The 23,004-nt window shown below is 40.5% G+C and overlaps 1 protein-coding gene across 1 annotated transcript in view; it reads right to left on the bottom strand.

Moving 5' to 3' along the window:
• The window catches only part of DNTT (DNA nucleotidylexotransferase), a 392,355-nt gene extending 379,021 nt beyond the window's left edge, over positions 1-13,334 (bottom strand). The window contains exon 1 of the mRNA XM_070752425.1: positions 13,269-13,334. The gene's annotated coding sequence lies outside the window, so the exon portion shown is untranslated. The remainder of the gene's footprint in view (positions 1-13,268) is intronic.
• Between the last annotated feature and the right edge of the window lie 9,670 nt (positions 13,335-23,004).

The raw sequence follows: 23,004 nt of genomic DNA, 5'->3' as shown, positions 1-23,004 counted from the left end.
CCCCAGCGCCGCCCTGCGCGCGGCCCGCCCGAATTCAGCAGAGAAACACAAACCACGTGGGGGAAGTGAAAAAGGCTTCCCCGTTGCTGCTACTCACTCCCCAGTGCTAGCCTTGGTAGCCCAGCACCAAAACACTCGGCGCGTTGCCAGCCAAGCCGTCGGAGCCCTTGCTCACCTGCCCGGGCGGGCACACAGGCCCCGAAACCGCAATCCCGGCAGGCAAGCCGACAAAGCCTGTTGAGGCCACCGGCCCGCACCAGCCATCTGACCGCCTCCCCCCTTTCCCCAAGCAAGCAAACCGGGCGGGAAAAGGTGGATTTCCGAAGCTCCTGTAGGCGCCGTCTTGTGCGCTGCTGACAATGAAGAAGGCGAGGATCCAACGGAGGAGGCGATGTCCGTTCTGCGGCGAGCTCGGGGGCAAGAGAAGCCGGGGGGGCAAGCAAGCCCTGATAAAGGGCACACGCCCCGCCCCTCGGCTTTCCCAGAATGCCCGAGCGGCCGCTGATTGCTCTGGGGCGTTCCCGCGCTATCGCGGGGAACGCCCCCCAGCTGATGGGGGGAGCCGAGTTGGTTCCCGCCATTGGCAACTTTCGGCCAGGCATTATTTTTGCTCGGCCTCTCATTTTCACAACAAAAACCTCTCAAAACGGTGCTATTTGCATTTTTTTCCCCATAGAAGGTCCATATAACCATGCAAGAATCTTCCCTGTATCCCTAAACAGACAAGCAAATTTATCTCTAGCAAGCGGTGGGTGGGTGGGAGGTATTAAACATTCAATCTTCTGAAGCAGAAATCTGCCATTTGAAGTGGAACATAAAATGAATCTGATTTACATCAATCTGCGCACCCATAATGCTGACCCTAATTGGAGAAGGCTCATTTAGATGTTTTTTTAAAAAATCTTCCTTCTAGTAGTTTTAAGATGAGTCTTATTTTCCACCCCCATTTATTAAAGCCTCTCTTAAAATCAGTTCCGAGAGAGTTTTGCACAACAACCCAATCTTTCTTATTTGCAGCCTGGAGCTAATTTGACAGGCTGTCAAGCTTACTCTTTTTTTGAATAGGAAAAAAACTAGAGAATGCTCTTATGTGAATCTAAAATGATTCCCAAAGGCAACAAAAATCAAGATGCCAAAACAGAGTTGTTTTCAAAATTCTGTAATGAGCTTACTCGTCAAGTGTGGGACTGAAACAAAACCAGAAAATAGTGAATACAATAAACTTAGATGCATTTGGGGTCTGCAGGAACTGGGGGTCCTGGATTCCATCCTGACCCATGCTTTTATGGTAAAACAACAATAACATAATCACCCCATACAGGAGGATTCCTTCTTAGAGAAGGAAAGAAGGGCATCAAGTTCATGATGGCCAACTTCAAACAAAGATTTTTCACAGTTTTGTTTAACAAGATTTATTGAAGAGGAATGGAATAAGGTTGAAGAAATCTCAAAAACTGGAGTCCTTTCATTTTAAGTAGCAAATGTACAGTATCTCCTAGCTTGTTGAAGCAGAGTCCATTTTTATTTTTTAACTAACAGCTTCTCCATGAACCTTGAGAAAGCTAATCTTTCCTTGGATGGCTCAGGAATGTGCAGGTAGTCAAGACATGAATCTGAAGTCATAAACACACAAATACTAAGACCGTGAATGATAGAGAAGCCACTGTGGCTGCTACACCACTTCCTTTCCTGCTACTGCTCCCAAATTAGCCATTGCTTAAGTTAGTAGCAACATTGCTGTGCAAAATATCCCCTGTTTCTCCTCGCCTCAATCAGGGAAGGAAATTTCAAGGTGACTGAAGAGATGAGGGAAAACCCTTATAAAGCGTTTGCTCATTGTTGAGGTGATAGTCACCAAAAAAAAGAAAAGAAAAATTCCTCTCAGAACAGGAAAAAAATGAAGGCACCCATGAAAGCAATGCAGACCAATTATGATCAGTGAAGTGTAAAATATTACAGCAAAGGATTTTTGGAAAGAGAAAAAACAGAAAGAAAGTATCATGAGAAATATATAGCTGGCAGGACACTATCCATTCTCAGGTGTACAAAACAAACTACAGATTATTCCAATGTAAATTAAGAATGTATGGTCATAAATTATCCATGACTGATTACATTCTTTATTGACACAGTTGTCAAAAACTTTAGAAACATACATAAATGTCTGAGAAGCCCTTATTTGTGTTTCTGCTTTGCTCTTATTTTATTGGTTTTTTTCTTCCTTTTGTTGTGTTTAAATAAAGGAGGAGGGAGGAAAGAGAGAGAGAGGGGAAGGAAAAAAAAGGAGGTGGTAGGGGAAAAAGGAAGGAAGGAAGGTAGGAAGGAAGGAAGGAAAACAAAAAAGGAGCTGAACTCTGAATTGTTCTTAGGAGCTTCTAGGACTACATTTGGAAAGGGGAGAAAAAGTGAAGATAACCCTTTTTTTGTCTTCTGACTTATATTAGCAAACAGGGTTTAAACATTTGTTGAATCAATGAATAGGGATTCCCACACACTCCTATCTTCTGTAATAAAAAGGGGAAAATACAAAACATAAAGAATAACTATGTTTAATTTTTGCCTTGCTGCCAATAAGGGTAGAATGGATATATATGAGTTTTCAAGCTGTTCCTTCAGCACTCCTTTTAAAAAAAAAGTATTCAGCACCAATAATATTTCTACCCTAGAACGAAGCTACGCTGTTAATGCTTGCTAGATGTTAGCAGTGTCAACTGTGGCCTCACTAATGATGTCTAAACAGGGCAGTTGTTGCTGAAGAAAAAGGCAATTCTGTCTGATTGCAAGTTGTTTCAATACAAGCTTAGAGATGATTGGTGAATGGCTAACATTCATTGAAGCCTTATTCTTTGAACTGAAAGCTTTCCAGCTTATTTGAAGCATTATTATCCATTATGGAATTTTTTTAAAAAATAAAGCATTCAAGCAAAAAATGTCATTTCTCAAAATCCCTTCCTCCCCTCCCCTTTTTTCTTTTTCTTTTTTTTTCCTAACAAAAGTCATAGACAAAACTAACAAGCAAAGCCGGTAACAAGTGCTTCAGCAAGCTTTTGAAAGAACCGAGCACAAAAAGACATATTATAAAGCTGGGATGAACTTTCTTTCGTAGCTCAAGATATTTGTGCTCCTCGGTAATCAGTAGTTAAAGACACCAAAGTCTACAGTGCAAAAGAATATAAATAGCATGGTTATTTATTACTAATTGGTAGACAAAGAGGGTGAGTCACTGATATGCGTGCATCCTCTGTGACTACAGCTATTGCTAAACTGTAATAATCAGGGCAAGGAAGAAAGGCAGAAATGAGGTTACCTAGTTTGGACGATGAAAAAAATCTGCAATAAAACAGCCAACCTCAGAGGGGTCTAGGACAGGGGTGTCAAACTTGATTTCATTGAGGGCCACCTCAGGGTTGTGTTTGACCTCAGAGAGTGGTGTGTGTGTTGCTGGATGGGAAGGGACCATGGTGGGTATGACACGGGGCTCATGTCAGAGGCATGTCATGGTGGCCAAGTGATTAGACAGGTCTTCCTCAAGAGCCTCCCTCACTCTCATTATAGTCTTCTTCCTTCCTTCCTTCCTTCCTTCCTTCCTTCCTTCCTTCCTTCCTTCTCTTCTTTTTCCTTCCCTCTTCCTTCTCCTTTCTTCTTCCTTCTCTTCCTTCCTTATTTTTCCTTCCTTGCTCTCTTCTCATCTTTTCTTCTTTTTCGTTGTCTTTCCTCTTTCCCTTCCTCCTTTCTGCATGCACAAATGCAAGAGGAAAACATTTCTCCTCTTGTTTTGCTTTTAGTTTGTTGTGCTAGTCCTCTGTCAGCAAAAATGGAGCCATTTTCACTGGCAGAGGGCAGCAGAAGGCCGTTGCATCTGAAAATGGGGCATTCTTTTGCTATTTCTAGGCTGTCCCCATGGGCCAGATCTAAGCACCCCATAGGACAGATCTGGCCCTTGGGCATTGAGTTTGGTCTACGACAGTGACGGCAAACCTTTTTTTCCTCGGGTGACAAAAGAGCACGGGTATGTGCTATTGCTCACACCCCACACCCATAATTCAATGTCTGGGGAGGACGAAAACAGCTTCACCTGTCCTCCAAAGGCCTCCAAAGGCCTCCGGTGGCTGGAAATCATTGTGAGTGTCCCTTATCAGCCTTTGGAACTGTCAAATTCAGAAGACAAAGATGATGTAGAAGCTGTTAATTACCCTGATTTAAGAGATGTGGAGGAGGCTAGTGATGATGGAAATGAAATAGAACAGCCATCTGATGAACGATGAAAAGTAACAATTCTTCAGATAGTGGGGATATAGAGAATAGTCCTTGGTTATGTGCCAAATTCCGAAGGTTAGAGAAAAGGAGGGACAAACTTGGGGGGAAGAAGTTTCAATATGCTATTCAGAGTGTGAAAATTAATTAATTACATCGCATCCGGGTTTGACAGGAAGAGATGGATGCTTTTCTTCAAAGTGCTATAAATCAAGGTGGATGCATACGCCCATGGGTGAGCTGCTGCCCGGATGGGGGGGGAACGCATTTGCACTGAAAGATTTTGGGCGGAAATGCAGGGCGTCCTGCATAAGCCATGACCACAGTGTGGTAGTAAAAATTTTGGTAGCCCTTCATTGCGTATGTCATTTCTCCGGAAAAGCAAGTTTTATATTGCATGATAAAACTGTTTTAATAGCGTGAACCTGACCCAAAGATAAGAAGATGTTTTGAAGGAGACAGCTGTTCTTTTAGAAAGAATAATAACTTCGTAGTTTAATCTGGGAGATTGGAATGCATTTGCATGCCGGAGCCGTACATGACGAATTATAATGTTGAAGGAAAAAATAAATAAAGAAATGTTGTTTTGAAAATTATAAGCCTGTAAAGCTCGAATTCTTGGAGAATATGAGAATACAAGAATACAAACCAGCCAGATCCCAGTCCAGGTCCAGAACAGAAATGGCCTTTATCCCTTCTTCTGGTGGACCCAGTAGGCTTGTGTTTCACCCTCACCAGACTCCAAAGGCTTCCCTGGAGCCAGGACAGGGTAAAAATGCTCTCCTCCATCCCTTTGGAGGCTCTCTGGAAGCCACAAATGCCCTCCCAGAGCCTCTGTGCAAGCCAAGAATTAGCTGGCCAGCACACACATGCACATTGGAGCTGAGCTAGGGCAACGGCTCGTGTGCCAGCAGATATGGCTCTGTGTGCTACCTGGAGCACCCATGCCATAGGCTTTCCATCATTGATCTAGGACAACTCAGCACTGCCAGCTTGGTGAAGCCAGGTCACTGATGCCAACTCACTTGTTTATCTGCCCTTGCCCACCCGGCTGTCCGTTCAGCTGCCCACAACAAGTTTTCCCTGCAGCAAATCGGCTGTGTTGAATTGTTCTGTGACAACTTGGAGGCAGTGAGTTGGCAGAAATGACTTGGCGGCAGTGAGGCAGCTATGCCAAGCTGGTCACACCAAATTATCCCATTCTGAACCCAGAGAGCACCAAGAACCCCTCAAGAAAGATATTGGTTAAATAATATGGCAACCAATATACCAGCATGTTACCAATCAGATGGCCAGGCATTTTGAACTCCCACATTCCTTTACCATTAGTTCTATTTTATGAAGTTAAAGGGAACTGAAATGCAAGATACCTAGGAGTCACCAGATTACATAAACCCAAACTATACAATTGACAGATACTGTAGCTATAACTCTTTCAAGAAAATACAGCTTACAAGTTGTAAGGGATGGATGTATGCCAGTTATCTTTCAAACATTTTATGTAGATTTTCATATACAGATTTGAGGAAGGAGATGGAAATATATCAATATACAGTAGATATACACACATACTATGCATATTGCTTTAAATAGAAACATAACCGGAGGGCTTGGCAATATAAAATTTAATACAGAAGGAATATGAAGAGAGGCATATTCAACTTGCCTAGGTATTTCTGATATGGCCTAATCTGCTGCTCTGTTTTATTTGGTTGCTGTTCTGTGTTTTATCTTGCCAGTCATTTACCATTATTCCAATTAAAAATAACAAAAGTAAGAGAACCTAGGAAAAGCTTGACCCAAAGGCTATCAAACTTAGCAAGATTGCTTGGTTCTGAACACTTGAAGTGAACTTGGAAGAGTGACTGGTTGTATACAAAGGTGACCAGTGAGTGGAATTAATGAACATTTGCTGTCTTTGAATACCACATTATCTGGTGAAACAATTGTTGATATACCGTATTTTTTGGAGTATAAGATGCACCTTCCCGCACCCCACACACATCCAAAAAAAGAGGGTGGAAATGTTGGTCCATCTTATATATTGAATGCAACCATTTTTGCTGTCCCAAAGCCCCACCCACAAAGAGCTCTTGTGTACTGGGTAGTGTTGGGCCAACCCAACAAAGTTCGGCACCCGAATTTTTTTTTTTAAAGTTCAGGTTCGGCACCCAAACCCGAACCTTTACCGAACTTTCGAGTTTGGCGCTCAGGAAAGCACCGGGAAGCACCGCCGCCCAGCTGTCACCTTCCAGAACAGCCGGGGTGCTTCCCAACACTCTCCCGAACCCGAACCCGAACTTTTGCCGAACTTCCGAGTTTGGCATACGGGAGACCGCTGAGAAGTGCCCCAGCTGTTTCTGAAGGTGACAGCTGGGCGGCGGCACTTCCCAGAACAGTCGGGGAGCTGTTGGCCAGTCGGGAGGCACAAAAGGAGGTGGGGAATCTACAAGGGGATTCCAGGGGCGGAGCTTTGACGTCACTGAGACATCCTTCCTGAAGTCCCCGTTTCAGCCAGCCAGGAAGGACATCTCAGTGACGTCAAAACTCCACCCCTGGAATTCCCTCGTGGGATTCCCCACCTCCTTTTTCACCTCCCGACTGGCCGACAGCTCCCCAGCTGTTTCTGAAGGTGACAGCCAGGTGGGGATGCTTCCCGGCATTCTCCGGAGCCTGAACCCGAACCCGAACTTTTGCCGAACTTCCAAGTTCAGCATTCAGGAGAGAGCCAGGAAGCGCCACTGCCCAGCTGTCACCTTCAGAAACAGCCGGGGTGCTTCTTGGCGGTCTCCCCAATGCTGAACTCAGAAGTTCAGCAAAAGTTTGGGTTTGGGTTCTGGCTCTGGAGAATGCTGGGAAGCGCCCCAGCTGTTCCGGAAGGTGACAGCTGGGCGGCGGCACTTCCTGGCGCTCTCCCGAATCCAAACCCGAACTTTTGCCAAACTTTTGCAAAAATTCGGGTTCAGGTTTGGTATACCGACCCGTGCAAAGTTCGGTACAAACCCTAGTACTGGGGAATGGCAAAAATGGCCATTTTTGTGAAGAATGGGCCATTTTATGCCCATTTTTCCAAACAATGGGGTGGGCAAAGGGTCTGGAGAGCCTGCAGAGAGCTCCTGAGGACTGGGGGAAGGCAAAAACACCTCAATCTTTGTGAAAAAATGTGCAAAAAATGGCCCATTCTTCACAGAAATGGCCATTTTTGCCATTCCCCAGTACCCAAGAACTCCCTCCCTCCCTTTGCCCACCCACATTTTGTGAAACAAATGTGGAAAATGGCCTGTTTTTTGCAAGAATTGAGCCATTTTTGCATTATAATTATCCCCATCTAGCATGACTAGAGGAGGAATTCTGGGAGTTGAAGTCCAATAGTCTTAAAGCTGTCAAGTTTGGGTTAGGGATTAGGGGTGCAAGGGTATTCAAACCTGGCAAGTTTAAGACTTGTGGACATCAACTTCCATTCCTGAGCTAGCATGACTGGGGGAGGAATTCTGGGAGTTGAAGTCTACAAGTCTTAAAGCTGTTTGAAGTTTGTAAAAAGTGTAGATGGTTGTAAAAAATATATATGGTTGCAAAAATTCTGCTACACTGGTATTTTATTAAATAATATATTACTACGCCATTTGGTTCAGAATACTTTTTTCCTTGTTTTCCACCTCTAAAATCTAGGTGCGTCTTATATTCCAGTGCATCTTATACTCCAAAAATGCAGTAGTTGTGATGCCGATCTCTAAACCTGGAAAAGATAGTGGGCATTGCCAAAATAGATAGACAAATATTTTTGTGGTATTGAAGAAGTAATGTGCACCTTACGCATTAAACCAAGGCACCATGAGGGTCTTGACAATAGCTGGCTGACAGGTTTGATCTCTTCCCTCACTCTTGGGAAGGTGCCTCTCCCTTCATTCTTATACTAGATGGGCCACATTAGCAAAGTTTGGACTTTGGGGGGAAGCACTTGATTGCCTCAATGTTGTAGCTTGCTGGTTGTGCTCTTAAGATAATCAATTAGATAACAGGGCAATATAAATTTTAATTCAGAAGGAATATGGGGAGATGCAGTGATGGGCTCCTACAGGCATGGTCAGGTACGCAGAACCAGCAGAAAATTTTGCATTTTTTTCTTTTTTTCCTTTTTGGGCTCTGGTTATGTTTTTCCTATCGCAGTAAATGAGGTTGAATGTATATAATTTTAGAAGAGCTGTGCATGTGTGTGTGTATGTACATACACATAACAGTTTATATAGTAGATAATGTATATTTTTGTGCGTCTGTGTGTAATATGTATGTATACATATGGCATATATACATAGGATTAAATAGTATATTTTGGATGTTCAGTAATAGTAAATATATAGGGAAATTGTATCTCTTTGAGGCGAGGAGAGGCCAGGCAACCTAACCCTAACCCAATCCCTTGACATGAGTGACGTCAAGTTGGCCACCTTTAAGCCAGTCACATGACCTTTAAGCAACCCCGGTCGCATGATTGCCAAGCCACTCCCACCTGGTCACATGGTTGGGAAGCCACACCCACAAAATTAGCCATACCACAGCATGGTAGTAAAAATTGTTGCAGCCCTTCATTGGGGGAGAAGCATATTCAACTTGCTTAGGTCTGCTATGGGCTCATCTACTGCCCTTTTTTTATTTATTGCAGAATCAGGCATGCCCATTTAGATATGATGCAGCGAGGATAAGACAGAGAAAGATGTTAGCACAAAGAAATGTCTAATCTTTACAGAACAGGTTTCTACCACTTCTTCTTAAAATAGGCCAACATCAGTTAGTGTTCTCCCAGCAGAAATGCAATCTTTGTTGAAAGATGTCATCTTTTCCCAATCATGAAGAATTTAAGACTAACAGTTAGTTTTAGAGTCATATTTGGAATGCTAAGAGTTGAAAGGCTTATTTGCAGTAAGGGGACCAGCACAGAAACGAAATGTTCCATTAGCACAAGAGAGAGCAACATGCAGCTCAGTAGCTTGCCAAGTTAGAGAAGCTGAGAGTTGATGAAGCGATTAAAGCTCAAAGTGGTGCCAAGTTTACCTTCCCAAAAGAGTTCTGACAGGCACCCAGAGTTTAATTAATTGTGTTTATGTTCATTGTCTGCTCATGTCAGTAGGCATTAAAGCCCACCATACTTTTCCCTCTCAGTATCTTTCCAATATGGACATGAAATGTTAACAATAAATATCATCTGTGACCACAGGAAAACTAGTGCAGCTGAAAAGCATTTAGTCATCATTTTGGTTCAAATAGGCCTCCCCAGAGGTAGTTCCTACCGGTGCGCCCAGTGATGGGCGACCAAAATTCTTACTACCACACTGTGGGTGTGGCTAATGCATTTTCTTTCAACATTTGTCAGTGCAAATTGGGTGCTCTGGGGTGGAGCTCCAAATTTTGCTACTGGAACTGCGCTTTTGACCGTTCCTGTAGGACCCCATCACTGGGTGCGCCCCAGTGCAATTGTCCGGTAGGGGCTCTCTGTGCACCCTTGGCATTCATTCATTCATTCATTCATTCATTCATTCATTCATTCATTTATTAGATTTGTGTGCCGCTCCTCTCCGGAGACTCAGAGCGGCTCACAACAGCAAAACAGCACAAATCCAATAGTTAAAAAACAATTTAAAACCTTTAATATAAAAACAATCATACATCTCAAACAAACCATACATAAAATGGAAACGACCCAGGGGAATCAATTTCCCCATGCCTGATGGCAGAGGTGGATTTTAAGGAGTTTGCGAAAGGCAAGGAAGGTGGGGGCAATCCTAATCTCTGGGGGGAGTTGATTCCAGAGGGTCGGGGCCACCACAAAGAAGGCTCTTCCCCTGGGTCCCGCCAGATGACATTGTTTCGTTGACAGGACCCAGAGAAGGCCAACTCTGTGGGACCTAACTGGTCACTGGGATTCGTGCAGCAGAAGGCGGTCCCGGAGATATACATGCCTACCACACAACCACAGAGATGTCTTTGGCCAGTGCTGGTTCTTCAGCTTTGAAACAGAGATGAGCACCGCCCCCTAGAGTCAGGAATGACTAGCACATATGTGCAAGAAGAACATTTACCTTTAAAAGTAAGATGATGCATCCTATTGGGATAGCACCACTGACCTTAAGGGCATTACAATAGCCCAAGAGATCAAGGATTTCATACTTGCTGTCATCATATGATTTAGACCAGGGGTGTCAAACTTGTGGCCCACAGGCCAGATGAATCACGTGCTGGCCATGCCCATCCACATTTTAGCAAAGGGGGGGAAAGTTGTGATATGTCACATGATATGATGCCTCGACTTTGACACCCCTGACTTAGACTCATCCTGTTTGTGCAGGGGACAAAAATTATAAGGTTATTTGCCTTCCTACTGCTAAAATGTTCCTGACACTGCAACTGAAATTAAACATTTCAGAACCAAGTTCTGATTTATCGTAGAACGAGATGTAAGTTTCAAAACAAACACAAAAAATATAAGCAACTCCCATTCAACATTAAATATGGATTAAAAGAGCCACAGCCTTTGATGTCTCGTTCTTTTATTCTGAAAGTTTATAGCTGTGAATTCTGGGGAGATAGAACAGGCTTTTATGTGGCTCTGAGGAATACACTGAGTCATGCTATCATGGTTTTCTTTATTATTCAGAAATTATCTGCTATTAAGCCATTATCCAATAGAAAGAGTCTGACAGATCTCCACAAAATAGTTTTACATGGGCCAAGATTGTGGCTTTTCCCAGCTGTAACATATGGCTGTAAAGCCTGGAGATCTCTTTGGATTCTAATGCTGAAACATGTTGAGAATATTTTGGATCAGAAAGTAACTGACTACTCGCACTGAAAGTGCTAATAAAGAAATTAAAGCTTAAATCTTGTTCTCCCTCCTCCCTCTTCTTTCTTCTTTCTTTCTTCTACTTCCTAACCTATTCCCACAGATGCTTTTCTAATTATTGAATGCTACTTTGTGCAGTCAGCTGCATCTCGGGGCTGCATATCCGCAGCTTACGTGTCTATGTTGATGGTCTCTTGCCATCTCTTCTTTGGACCTACGTGAGGTCACCGGCCACTGACTTTTAGTTGGTAGACAGTCTTGGCAATAATAGAAAGTGGTGCTCTTTGGACATGTCCATACCAGCAGAGCCGGCATTCTCTCTTCTTCTCTGAAGAAATTAAAGCTTAAATATTATGGGCATAAAATATAAAGGTCGGAGCCATTTAAGAAGATGATGGTGCTTAGGATGTTGGTGCAGCAGTGTGCCTTCCGTCCCCTGTCCTCTCTTACTAGTTTACCTCTTACTAGTTTCTCTCTTACTAGTATCATGTATATAAACATTGATATATCTTTGTATACTACCAATATGTACTTGACAAAATAAATAAATAAAATAAAATAAAATAGGAAATTTGAAGGCAACTAGAAAAGAGGCTGACAGAAGGCAAACTGGCTAGATGCTATCGGTGATAGATTTAAACATCAGCAGTACTGTAGACAGGAAAGAGGAAGAGTTATTGGCAGACAGGCCTGGCCAAATAGCATCTATCAGGTCAGGAAAAATCAGAAGCAATTGAACAACAGTGAGTCAAACTTAATCAAAGATTTTTAATGGAGGCTGGAGAGGTGGTTCTTTTTGCCCCACTGCTTATATAAAACTTTTTTTTCTCACATATTCAAACAGTAAATCTCCCAAGCATTGATTTGAGTGGGATCAAGGATAGTTTAATCAACTATTGGCCACTGAAACAAGGAAGTACATCCATAAAACCTGTGAAAGCATCTGATTCATAGTACATAAGGGACAGTTCACCAGAGCATCTCTTTATCCAGATACAGGCTCCAGCTTCAACTGAAGCAGCTGGAAAATAGAAAAGCATCATGTGTATACTGACGTATGCATAGAGCTCTGTACACCTCTGTGATGGTGGTGGTGGTTTATATATATATTGTGTATATATTTTCACAGTTCTGTATTGCCTCTTCTTTGGGTAGAGGAAGACGCAATGCAGAAAAATTTATTCATGTATTAACCTCCCTAAGAAAGGTTCCCAAAAGTTTTGTTAGATATATGCAGGGGTGAGCTCCACCCCAGAACACCCATTTGTACTGAAAGATGTTGAAAGAAAATGCAGGACGTCCTGCATAAGCCACACCCACAGTGTGGTAGTAAAAACTTTGGTAGCCCTTCACTGGATATATGTAACCAGCTGGGTGACTTGACAAGTCTGTCACTATCAGTCCTAGAAAGAGGTTCAGAGCAACCAATTCTGAAATCTTGCCAAGAAAATTGCAGGAACTAGCTTGGGCAGTCCCAGAAGTCAAGACTGACTCAATACAACAAAAATGCTACAGCTGCAGTTAAGTTTCATCAAATGCCAGGAGATTTCTTTCTGGCATAGGAATACATGATAAAATCACCTACCTGCAAAAAGCAAGCCTAATGATTGGATTCACCATTGGGCTAAGCCATTGTATAAATATTTGATTGTAAACTGTGCATTCACAATTCTGACTTGTGTGTTATACTGCTCAAACCCAGCCATTCTGCTTTGAAAATTGTATTGCGTGGCTTTGAACGTGTGAGTTCTATCAATGATGACTCAATAACATATGGTTGAATCCATTTTTGTTCAGGACTCTGTGTGAACAAAGTCATTCTGTTAGACCCTAAGACATTAGCAAACAAGGGTAAGAAAGGTTTTGTTTTTGCAAGCACAAAAGAAAGCAAATGGGTATGTGGGTTCACTTGGCCCAGACCAGGAGATAGAAGTCAATTAAAGTCTGTTGTTACCGCATCCATTCCAAATGTGAGTTCCCCTGCCTACGCATACCCAGATACAGAAATGGCTTGAAGATCTATATGTTTAATTGACAGTTTATCACATTCTTAGAACCACCCAAAACATGTTTGATCCATCCAACTGCCATTAAAAATTCTTCCCAGCCATAAGGGGAAAGGAAAGTTATTCAGTATGCCTCACAGAGAAATACTAACCACAGAACATTTGAGATTTACCTCCATCAAAATGAATGCATTCTGTCATCTCCTAAATTACACCATCTGCTGTGAATAAGATTGAAGCCAAACAAGCAGACGCACATTTACACAGCAGCTAGAAATATGTGCGAAATCTGCACAAACGCTCATTCCCAATTAGCATCAACCTTCAATTGTCCTGAACTTAAAAGGGAAAGCATTGAAATGGTTTGAGATTGTTATCTACAGCCTCCAAAAGGGGACAAGTATTCCTTTAAGGGGCTAATTTGAGAACCATTTCTAAAGATTCCACAAAACTGTTTTTATCCACAGGAAGTCCTTAAAGGCACAGCAACTCTCATGGGCTGGCACTAGGAACTTCTAAACTCTAGCAATCTGTCCATTGTCAGCATTCCCTACAGAGGAATAAAAGCTAGATGGAATTTTGAATGAACTGGAGGAGGCAACTGAAGTATTCATCAGCTGTTCCATATTTTAAAAGCTCATCATGAAGGCACTAGAAGGAAACCAAAGACAATATGAAAATGTTTCTTCTTTTACCTGCTAGCCTGGTTGGGCTATCAAAATTTAACTTAACATCACATGATTCTAAGGTGAATAGGACTTTGTGGATAAATAAAAAAATGCTACAAACAGAAGTAAACATTTACACACACACACACACACACCAAAAAAAAATCAAAAATTTTAGTGCAAATCATGGCAGAAAACTTTAAACTCTTTCATTGATTTTAAGCTGCTGAAGGGGAAGAAATTGTGATATAATTTATATTATACTTTAGATCCTGCTTCCTTTGACAGGATAGAAACATACAAGAGATGATACAATGGATAAAAAGAAAAAAAGAAAGATGAAGAGTTAAGGGATGTATGAGGAAGAAAAGACAAACAAGGAAAAACAATGTAATATATATAAATTATGCAAGCATTAATACCAATATATATACACAGATGTAGATCTTCTTGGAAATGTTAAGATGTGAAAACTAATAAAAATTATTGGGGGGGGGGAAGAAACACACAAGAGAGGTCAGAAAAATAAAGATTGTGGGCCAAAGGGTGAATAATCAGAACCCTTACATGTGTCACATTAAGAAGGGGACAGTGTTTCCATTGCATCTTCTTAAAAGTCTCAGTGCAGAGGTGTTCAAACTTGCCAACTTTAAGACTTGTGTACAGGTTATTTTCCACTAGGCAACACAATTGAACCAAAATCTTAAAAGTCATGGGCCCAAGGTCTTCAAACTTGGCAACTTTGAAACAACCAGTGGAACGGCCTGCCAGCCAAGGTTGTGAACTTGACATATTCAAAAAGAGATTGGATTGCTATATGACTGGGTTGGTGTAGGGTCGCCTGCTTGAGAAGGGGGTTGGACTAGATGACCTACAAGGTCCATTTCAACTCTAATAAATAAATAAACTTTAAGACTTGTGGACTTCAGCTCACAGAATTCTACAGCCAGCATAGCTGGCTGGGGAATTCTGAGAGTTGAAGTCCACAAGTCTTAAAGTTACCAAGTTTGAGGACCCCTGCCTCAGTGCATCCATCAATCACAGTCACAGTCACCATCTTGATTTCCTTGTACTTACCTGAAGATTCTCTTGGAAAGACAAGTTATAAATAGAAATAAACAACTCTGAGTAAATTGGTGGAATATCAACTTACTGAGCCCCAACAGCAGAGGTGGGCTGCTAAGGTGGAATGGTAAGGTGTGCTCACCCCCCATGGCTCTGAGTGCTAGCGGAGTCCAGCACAATTAAACTACTCCACCTGGGCAGGTAGCGAAATCATGCATGGACATGCAGGTGCATCATGGGTGCACCTGCATGACTGCCCACGATTTCACTTCCTACCCTGGTGCAGTAGCATAATTGCGCTGGACCCCATGGTTACCGTGCCAAAACAAGGGCGCATCTCTGAGTGTACCATGGGTGCACCTGCATGACCGCCCACGATTTTGCTACCTGCCCAGGTGCAGTAGCATAATTGCGCTGGACTCCACTAGCACTCAGAGCCACAGGGGTGAGCACACCTCACCATTCCACCTTAGCAGCCCATCTCTGCCCAACAATATGTGACCTCAGAAAAGAGATGCCCTTGTGCAATGATCTTTGTGCAAAGAGTCCACAAGTCATTTTTTTTCCTTTTCAAAATTACAGTGGCTGTCTGACTGAAACAGAAAAGAAAGCCATTCTGTGAACTTTTCAGTGAAGCAAATCTGAACAGATTTTTGGTTTTTTTAAAACCAGCATCTATGAAACAAGAATTGGGGGAAGAGAGGGTTGTCCTTTAGAAAAACGTTTTTAAAAAACCCAGTAAATCTGCATTAACGTAATTTCCCTATAACTGCCCCCTGTGCTTATTTGGAGCTCATTTCAAAAATTGGTTTTCTTACTTCCTGATTTGAAAAGTCCTAGCAGTAAAGAAGTATTTCTTTTTACGGCTCTTCTGAGAGTTAGCAATTTAATTGCACAAGAAAAGCTGACATTTGTAGTTAAGCTCTAAGGAGAAGGAAACACTATATCTGAAGGGATGAGATCATTAGCGATGGCGAGGAGCCACTAATAAAAAACCAAAAAAGTATTCTGGCAAGTAATGCTTAGTAATATTTAGTAAGCCATTAAGTAGTTTGGTAACAGGATTTCTTTAATTAAAATTGATTGAAATCCCCTAGTTAACATTGTGTTTGGATTCTTCTTGCTTAAAGGAGATTGGATCCCTACTGACAAATTTTCTAATAAAAAACTAAATAGTCATAGTTTCTTGGCTTTGGCAGAAGGAGAGAAAGAAGGAAGGAAGGAAGTGCTGTCTAATGAATGTGGGAATTGATATCTGCAATGCTAGCTGGGGAATTGTGGAAGATGAAATCCATACATCTTCAAACTAGCAAGGTTGAGAAATACTCATGTAGCTTGAGAATTCATGCTAGATTTTCTAGTGTCTGCAAATTACAGTATTGTTGAAGGAAGATAGCCTCCAACAGACCATCTGCATTGCAGATCACACACATTCCCCAGTATCCTGAAATAAAAGCAACATGTATTAGGTTGAAATCAGTGAGGGGCTGCACTTACTTCTGTTTACCAGGATGCCTCCGGGCGGGTGATGGGCGGACGGCGGTTGTAGGTGCATGGGCAGGGGGTCAGGCCCACGTGCCCTGCATGAGATTTGCTTCCTGTGCATGTGCAGGAAGTGAATTCTCGCTTGAGGACGTGTGCAACCATGAGATTTTGGTGATTTGTTTCCAATTTTCTGGTTCTGCACATGTGCAAAAGCAAAAAATTGGCAAAAATCTCCAAAATCTCACAGTCACACAAGATTTTGCTTCCTGTGCATGTGCAGGAAGCAAATCTCGTACCAGGCTCACATGCCTGACCGCAAGTCAGCTGGAGTTGCGTGAACAGCTCCATTTCCACTACTGGAAAGGTGTCCCCCACAGTCCCGGGAGCTGCCCACCCCTGGTTGAAATACATTATCTTGGTAATCAGTGTGGTAATTGGTAGTAGCCTATGTAATATCATCTGGAACTCATTCAATTAAATCCGTTATTTCTCCTCCTGCTAAGTTAAATGAAAATTCTTAATAATATATTACTTAAATAAGATTTTCTTATCTTATGGGAAGCTTGTGCCTTTTCATCTGTTGGGGAAATTCATGATACAAGTCAGGCGATGCTCTGCTATTCCTTTCTACCCAATTCCATCTATATGGTGCTAAAAATAGAAATGGTGATATTCTTTAACTTCCTACAGGATGTTGAAAACAAACAACTTTAAAGAGTAGCTCTTGAAAAGTATAGATACAGATGTGTTCATAAATACATGCATGGGTGTACATATATACATACATGTACATATGTACATGCACATTTTTCCAGTTGGTATACATATATGTATGTACCTATAAACACACATTTTGTTTTTCCAGTTACATCTGTATATGTATATGCATACATACACACACATAGATATATATGTATATACACATCTGTATACTTTTCAAGAGCTGCTCTTTAAAGTATACATATATACCCATTTTTTCCAGTTTCAACTGGAAAAACAAAATGTGTGTGTACATATATGTACATGTGTGTATATATACATACACATGACATATATACATATATGTACTTATATATATATATAGAAAAACAAAATGTGTGTGTGTAGAGATATAGATATAGATATATACACACATATACTTTGTTTTCAGTTACAACTAGAAATACATATGTACAGATCTATATCTATATTTTTTAATAGCTACTCTTTTTTTTCAATATCACATAGGAAGTTAAATAACATATTTTATTGCCATTTCTATTTTTTAGCATCATATTTTTGGAGGATTAGAAAAATATAATAAAATATTCTTAATTTTAAGAATAAATTGGATTAATTAATCCAATATTTTTGGATTTTTTATATTTTAGTAACATGTTCTATAACTTCTAAACAGCCAGTTTAAGATAGCGCTTAAGGCATCAGGCTACAAAATAGGAGACTGAAAGTTGTAGTCTCCAAGACCGCCTTCTGCCCCATGAATCCCAGCGACTGGTGAGGTCCCACAGAGTTGGTCTGCTTAGGGTCTCATCGACCAATGTTGGCTGGCGGGACCTAGTGGAAGAGCTTTCTCTGTGGGGGGGCACCCTCTGGAATCAGCTCCCCCCAGAGATTCGCACTGCCCCCACCCTCCTCGCCTTCCGAAAGAGTTTAAAAACTCATCTTTGTCGCCAGGCCTGGAGTCATTAGATCTTCCCCCCAACCAGCAAATGTTCATAGTATGATTTTATTGAATGAATGTTAATGAAAGTTTTTAAAGTTAGAATTTTTAAAGATTATTTGTATGTATATTAATTGGATTAACTCTACTATTGTGTCTTTGTATATGCTATGAGCCGGCCTGAGTCCTCGGAGAGGGGAAGCATACAAATCCAATTGAATGAATGAATGAATGAATGAATGAATGAATGAATGAATGAATGAATGAATGAATGAATGAATGAATAGTCTCATCCTGGAATGGAACCAGATGGCAATCTTAAGCTAATCACTTTCTCTCCGGGCTACGAAGGATGCAGTGGCAAACCATTTCTGAAAAATCTTGCCAAGAAACTAGAGCAACTTCTCAAGACAGTCTCCAAGAATGAGATGCAATTAAACAGAAGGGGGGGATAACAATTTGGGATGGCACAATCATTATTTGGTTTTCCCCCCACATAAATTACATGCTAAAAATACCCCCCACACCAAGCGTGTGTTCTAACTTACCTTGTCGCCAGTTTGCTTCCTCCCACGCCATGTGGCCACACATGTGCTTTGTGTGTGCACGCATACACAGCGCCAAAAGATTCCGAAAAAATCCCTCCAAAAAAGCCGAAAACAAGTTGGCAATGCAGGCATAGTGTCGGAAACTGTGCTATTGAGTTTGAGTTGAGAAAAAAAAAATTCAGCAAATTTAAAAAAAAAAAAACTTCCAAAAAAATTCACCCTAAAATCCCCCCAAAAGGTGGCAGCATCCATGGACCAGCACCAACAGAACTGGTTCCGTGACATCACGGTGACATCGCCAGCAGTTTGCCATCAGTTCCATAGAGCCAGTGCCAAACTGGAGGAACGCACCTTTGCCCCACACTTATTGGCTAGGTTCATACTGAACAAGAGGGGAAATCATTTAAATAATGATTTGTTGAATCAACTGTAGAAGCCTGATCCCTACCTGTTGTAATATACTGCTCAGAAAAATGAAGGGAACACTCAAATAACACATCCTAGATCTGAATGAATGAAATAGTCTCATTGAATACTTTGTTCTGTACAAAGCTGAATGTGCACAACAGCATGTTAAATTGATTGTCAATCAGTGTTGCTTCCTAAGTAGACAGTTTGATTTCATGGACGTTTGATTTACTTGGAGTTATATTGTTTAAGTGCTCCCTTTATTTTTTTTGAGCAGTGTAGTATGCAACAATGGCTATCTTGACATTCCATATCAGGAACAAAGTGTCTACTGTATGACTTCCAATATTATGTTTGAATGAGGTCCCTATCTCAGTCATCCTTACTTTAATCCTGTCAAGTAGTCCATGTTTTAATATCCCTACATTGCTTTCATTATTCATGGATTGTCCAATTGTTCCTGTTTGGAATGAGTCCATCGTTGTAATCAGATTTAAAAAGTCAAATAAATGTTGTCAAGATAATGAAAGAGCATTAGAACAGACCCTCTAATGTGTATACAGTATTGTTTATCTTTCATTAAATCAGTCATTCTTTACTAGGGTTTTAATCCAAATTTATTCCTCAATCAAATGATGAGACAAAATGACTTATTGTTTATAAATTATAATGGCATCAGGGTTTTTTTAAATCAGTAATGCATTCAGATTTTTCCGTTTCTGTAACAACAATGATGGTTTGGGAAAATTTTAATCATAATGATACAATGCTAAAAGCCCTTAAATAACTCTTATTTAAGTATAAATTAACAAGTTTAATATTACTTAGTTGAATAATTTAGCATCTACATTTACTGGTATTGTCTTACTCCAGATGAAATTCAGAAGTATTTTTTATTAATCGGGAATGTTATGACACAGGTTAGGCTGCTCCAGTAAACACACTGAGTAAGTCATACTAAACTTGGTATTATTTACTGTACTGTATGTCTAAGTAGATACATTTAGGATTGAAGTGCCAATCATTTTAACTCACTCTCTCTTTTACCATTAAAATATGTGTATGTTCATTTCAGCTAAAATCCAGAGCTCAATAAACTCAAAGTTTTTAATTATTTACCGGTACAGTACTTATTTATTAAATGTATAATTCATTAAATGTTATTCTGTACAGAGAGAGGGGGGGGAGAGAGAGAGAGAGATGATAGACCTTCCAATTCTTTAATTCTTTAACAGAGATATTGCTGAATCATATTTACCATTTTTTTTCCTGATAATTTAGATGACACAAGATTTTTTTTAAAAAATTGTGTACAGTAGAACCTTGTGATCTGAAAATAAAATCCTGGAATCTTGCTTTAGAACCAATACCTGGGAAAAACTTGTCTAAAAATTGTCTGGAATGATTTAGACTTAGGCTGTTGTAGGAGAAAAATGGAGATGGGAAGACTCCAAATATTACCTTGATGCCCTAGAAGCAAGCATACTTACCAAATAGATCAATAGGACCTGTTTGACTTTCTTGATCCATTGTATTAATGTAGAATTTAGCAGAAATTCCGTGGTTTTATACTTCTCTTTGGTGTGGAATTTCATTTTATTGAGCTGTTTATCATACTAATTTCCTTCTTATTTTCATACAAATACAGAAGAATAAAGGGAAACAGCTGCTTGGGCCACCAAGGGAGCATTTTCCACATAGTTCCCAGGCTCTTGTCTAGAAGATCATTTGAGTTGAAACCTAGAGATGTGCCGGCTCTTTCTGCCTCAGCTCTTTGGTGTCCACATGTTTGTTAATTATGTCTAAGGAAAGGTCAGCATAAGATGACACGGCTCCCGGATGTAAACAAGTGAGTGACTTCGCTCAAGTTTGCCCTTCACTCCCAGTGTGGGAAATTAAACTTTGCTTTGAAGGTGGCACCTCAATCTGATTGCTTAAGGGAGTGCATGAGAGGAAGAGTTTATGTATCTGGAAAAGTGACAAGTATGTGACTGCAGAAAGTTATTGATGAAAGTTATAGTGTAAAAAACACAACTGGAAGAGCAGTGAAGGACAGATGCAACACAAGAACAAGGGGACACAATCTGAGGTTAGTTGGGGAAACGATCAAAAGCAACATGAGAAAATATTATTTTACTGAAAGAGTAGTAGATCCTTGGAACAAACTTCCAGCAGACGTGGTTGGTAAATCCACAGTAACTGAATTTAGACATGCCTGGGATAAACATATATCCATCCTAAGATAAAATACAGGAAATAGTATAAGGGCAGACTAGATGGACCATGAGGTCTTTTTCTGCCGTCAATATTCTATGTTTCTATGTTTCTATGCTAAATCTTTCTTTGAAAATGTATTAACTTCTGGCTAATCTATCTCCTCCTTCTCCTTCTCCTTCTCCTTCTCCCTCTTTCTCTTCTTCTTCTCCTTCATCTTCTCTTTCTCTTCTCCTTTTTCTTTTTTCATCATCTCCTTCTCCTGCTCCTCCCCCTTCTGCTCTCTGCCTCTCCTTCCTCTTCCTCTCCATCAGTCATGTAGAACAACATTGAAAAAATAGTTCCAGAGGTTCCAAGAAGGAAGGGGAGACACCCCATCACCACCCAAAAGAAGCAAGCATATCACATTTTTAGGCAGGATCAGATTTGAACATTAAGTTCTGCAGTTATTATCTCTGCATCAATCTTCATCCTTCTATCTGTAAAGTAGGAATAATCACTGTTTGTTAAAACCAGGCAAAGATCTTTCATTCTAAAGAAGATATGAACTTCTATTTTGCCATGAACAGCTGCTTTTCAGCCATTTCCTGTTGGGTGCACCACAAAGATCTCTGGTTGTACAGATGCAAATATATCAACACTTTTTAATCTTTTAATTTACTACTGCCCGGTTTCTACCAGATGCAATCCAGTAAGTGTATGTAAATATAAGATTAACTATGTAAATGTTCCATTTTTAGACTATTCTAGGTCAGATTGCATAATATAATTTTACAATTCTTCTCCCCACTATTGAATTTCATTTGTAAAAAAAAAATCTTCTTAGAGTTTATTTTATATTTCCATTTTGTGGGGTTCATTTTTCCCTCTCTTTTTCATTAGGGAATCAAAATAAATGTCTGCCCTTTGTACAGAAATTACAAATATTTCTTATATAATATTACACAATAATACCTCACTGTGATAAAATGATTTGCACATGTTGTATTTTAGTGGAAAATAAAGGCCTGAAAGAACAATTAATCTTAATTTGAAGATGTTGAAACCTGAGGTATTCCAGCTGACAATTTTCCTCTTAATTCCTTCTCTGAATAATATTATCCATTTTATCTACTTTATTACATTCTTTTTGTCAAAGGTGAAACTGGTTTGCTGACCTCAATACTTTTATCTCTTTACAGAGTTATTAATTTTGGCTAGGAAGAGGAGATCCATATAAATTTAATTTTAAAAATGTCACATTGCAACTTATTATTGTTTGCAATAAGCTGTATTTTTTTAAAAAGATAGAATGACAATTCACAGTTCTAACTCACAATGTTCTAGTAAAAATCTGGTAATTTAGGCTCAAAACCACAAAAGAAAACACATATTAAATTAGTTAAGTGCCATCAAGACATGTCTATGGAGATTCTCAGTCTTCCAGGTCATGATTGACCCAAAGGTACAAAGAATGTCCTCTTGAAAAAGCATCTTTGCTATCAAGACAGCCCCATCCACCCCCCTTTCTTTTCCACGGCATGGCTGAAAGCCCACTATCTCAACCTGACACCAACCATAATCCAGTGTTCTATCAAACATTCAGTTTTCCTTGAACCTTTAACCCAAAGAATTTAATGTTTTCCATTTAGTTATTTATCTACTTCTCTTTGTATTAGTAGCTAGGTGTATTAGTAGCTAGGAGACCATCTACCCTGGATGGAGGCAATAAGAGGATGTTACTGAAGAGTGTAATCCCAGTAGAGGGTGCAGAATCAGGTTCCTTCTCTTCATGCAGTGATCAGCTCTTTGGTAGTAGGCACAACGCAGGCACAGTGATGGATGTCTTGTTTAGTCTCCATTCTCAGCAACTGCTGCTTTC

The sequence above is a fragment of the Erythrolamprus reginae genome, chromosome 5, assembly GCF_031021105.1.
Source record: "Erythrolamprus reginae isolate rEryReg1 chromosome 5, rEryReg1.hap1, whole genome shotgun sequence".
In the NCBI taxonomy this organism is placed as follows: Eukaryota; Metazoa; Chordata; class Lepidosauria; order Squamata; family Dipsadidae; genus Erythrolamprus; species Erythrolamprus reginae.
The sequence above is the reverse complement of the archived record's forward strand: the minus strand, read 5'-3'. Positions and strand labels throughout refer to the sequence as shown.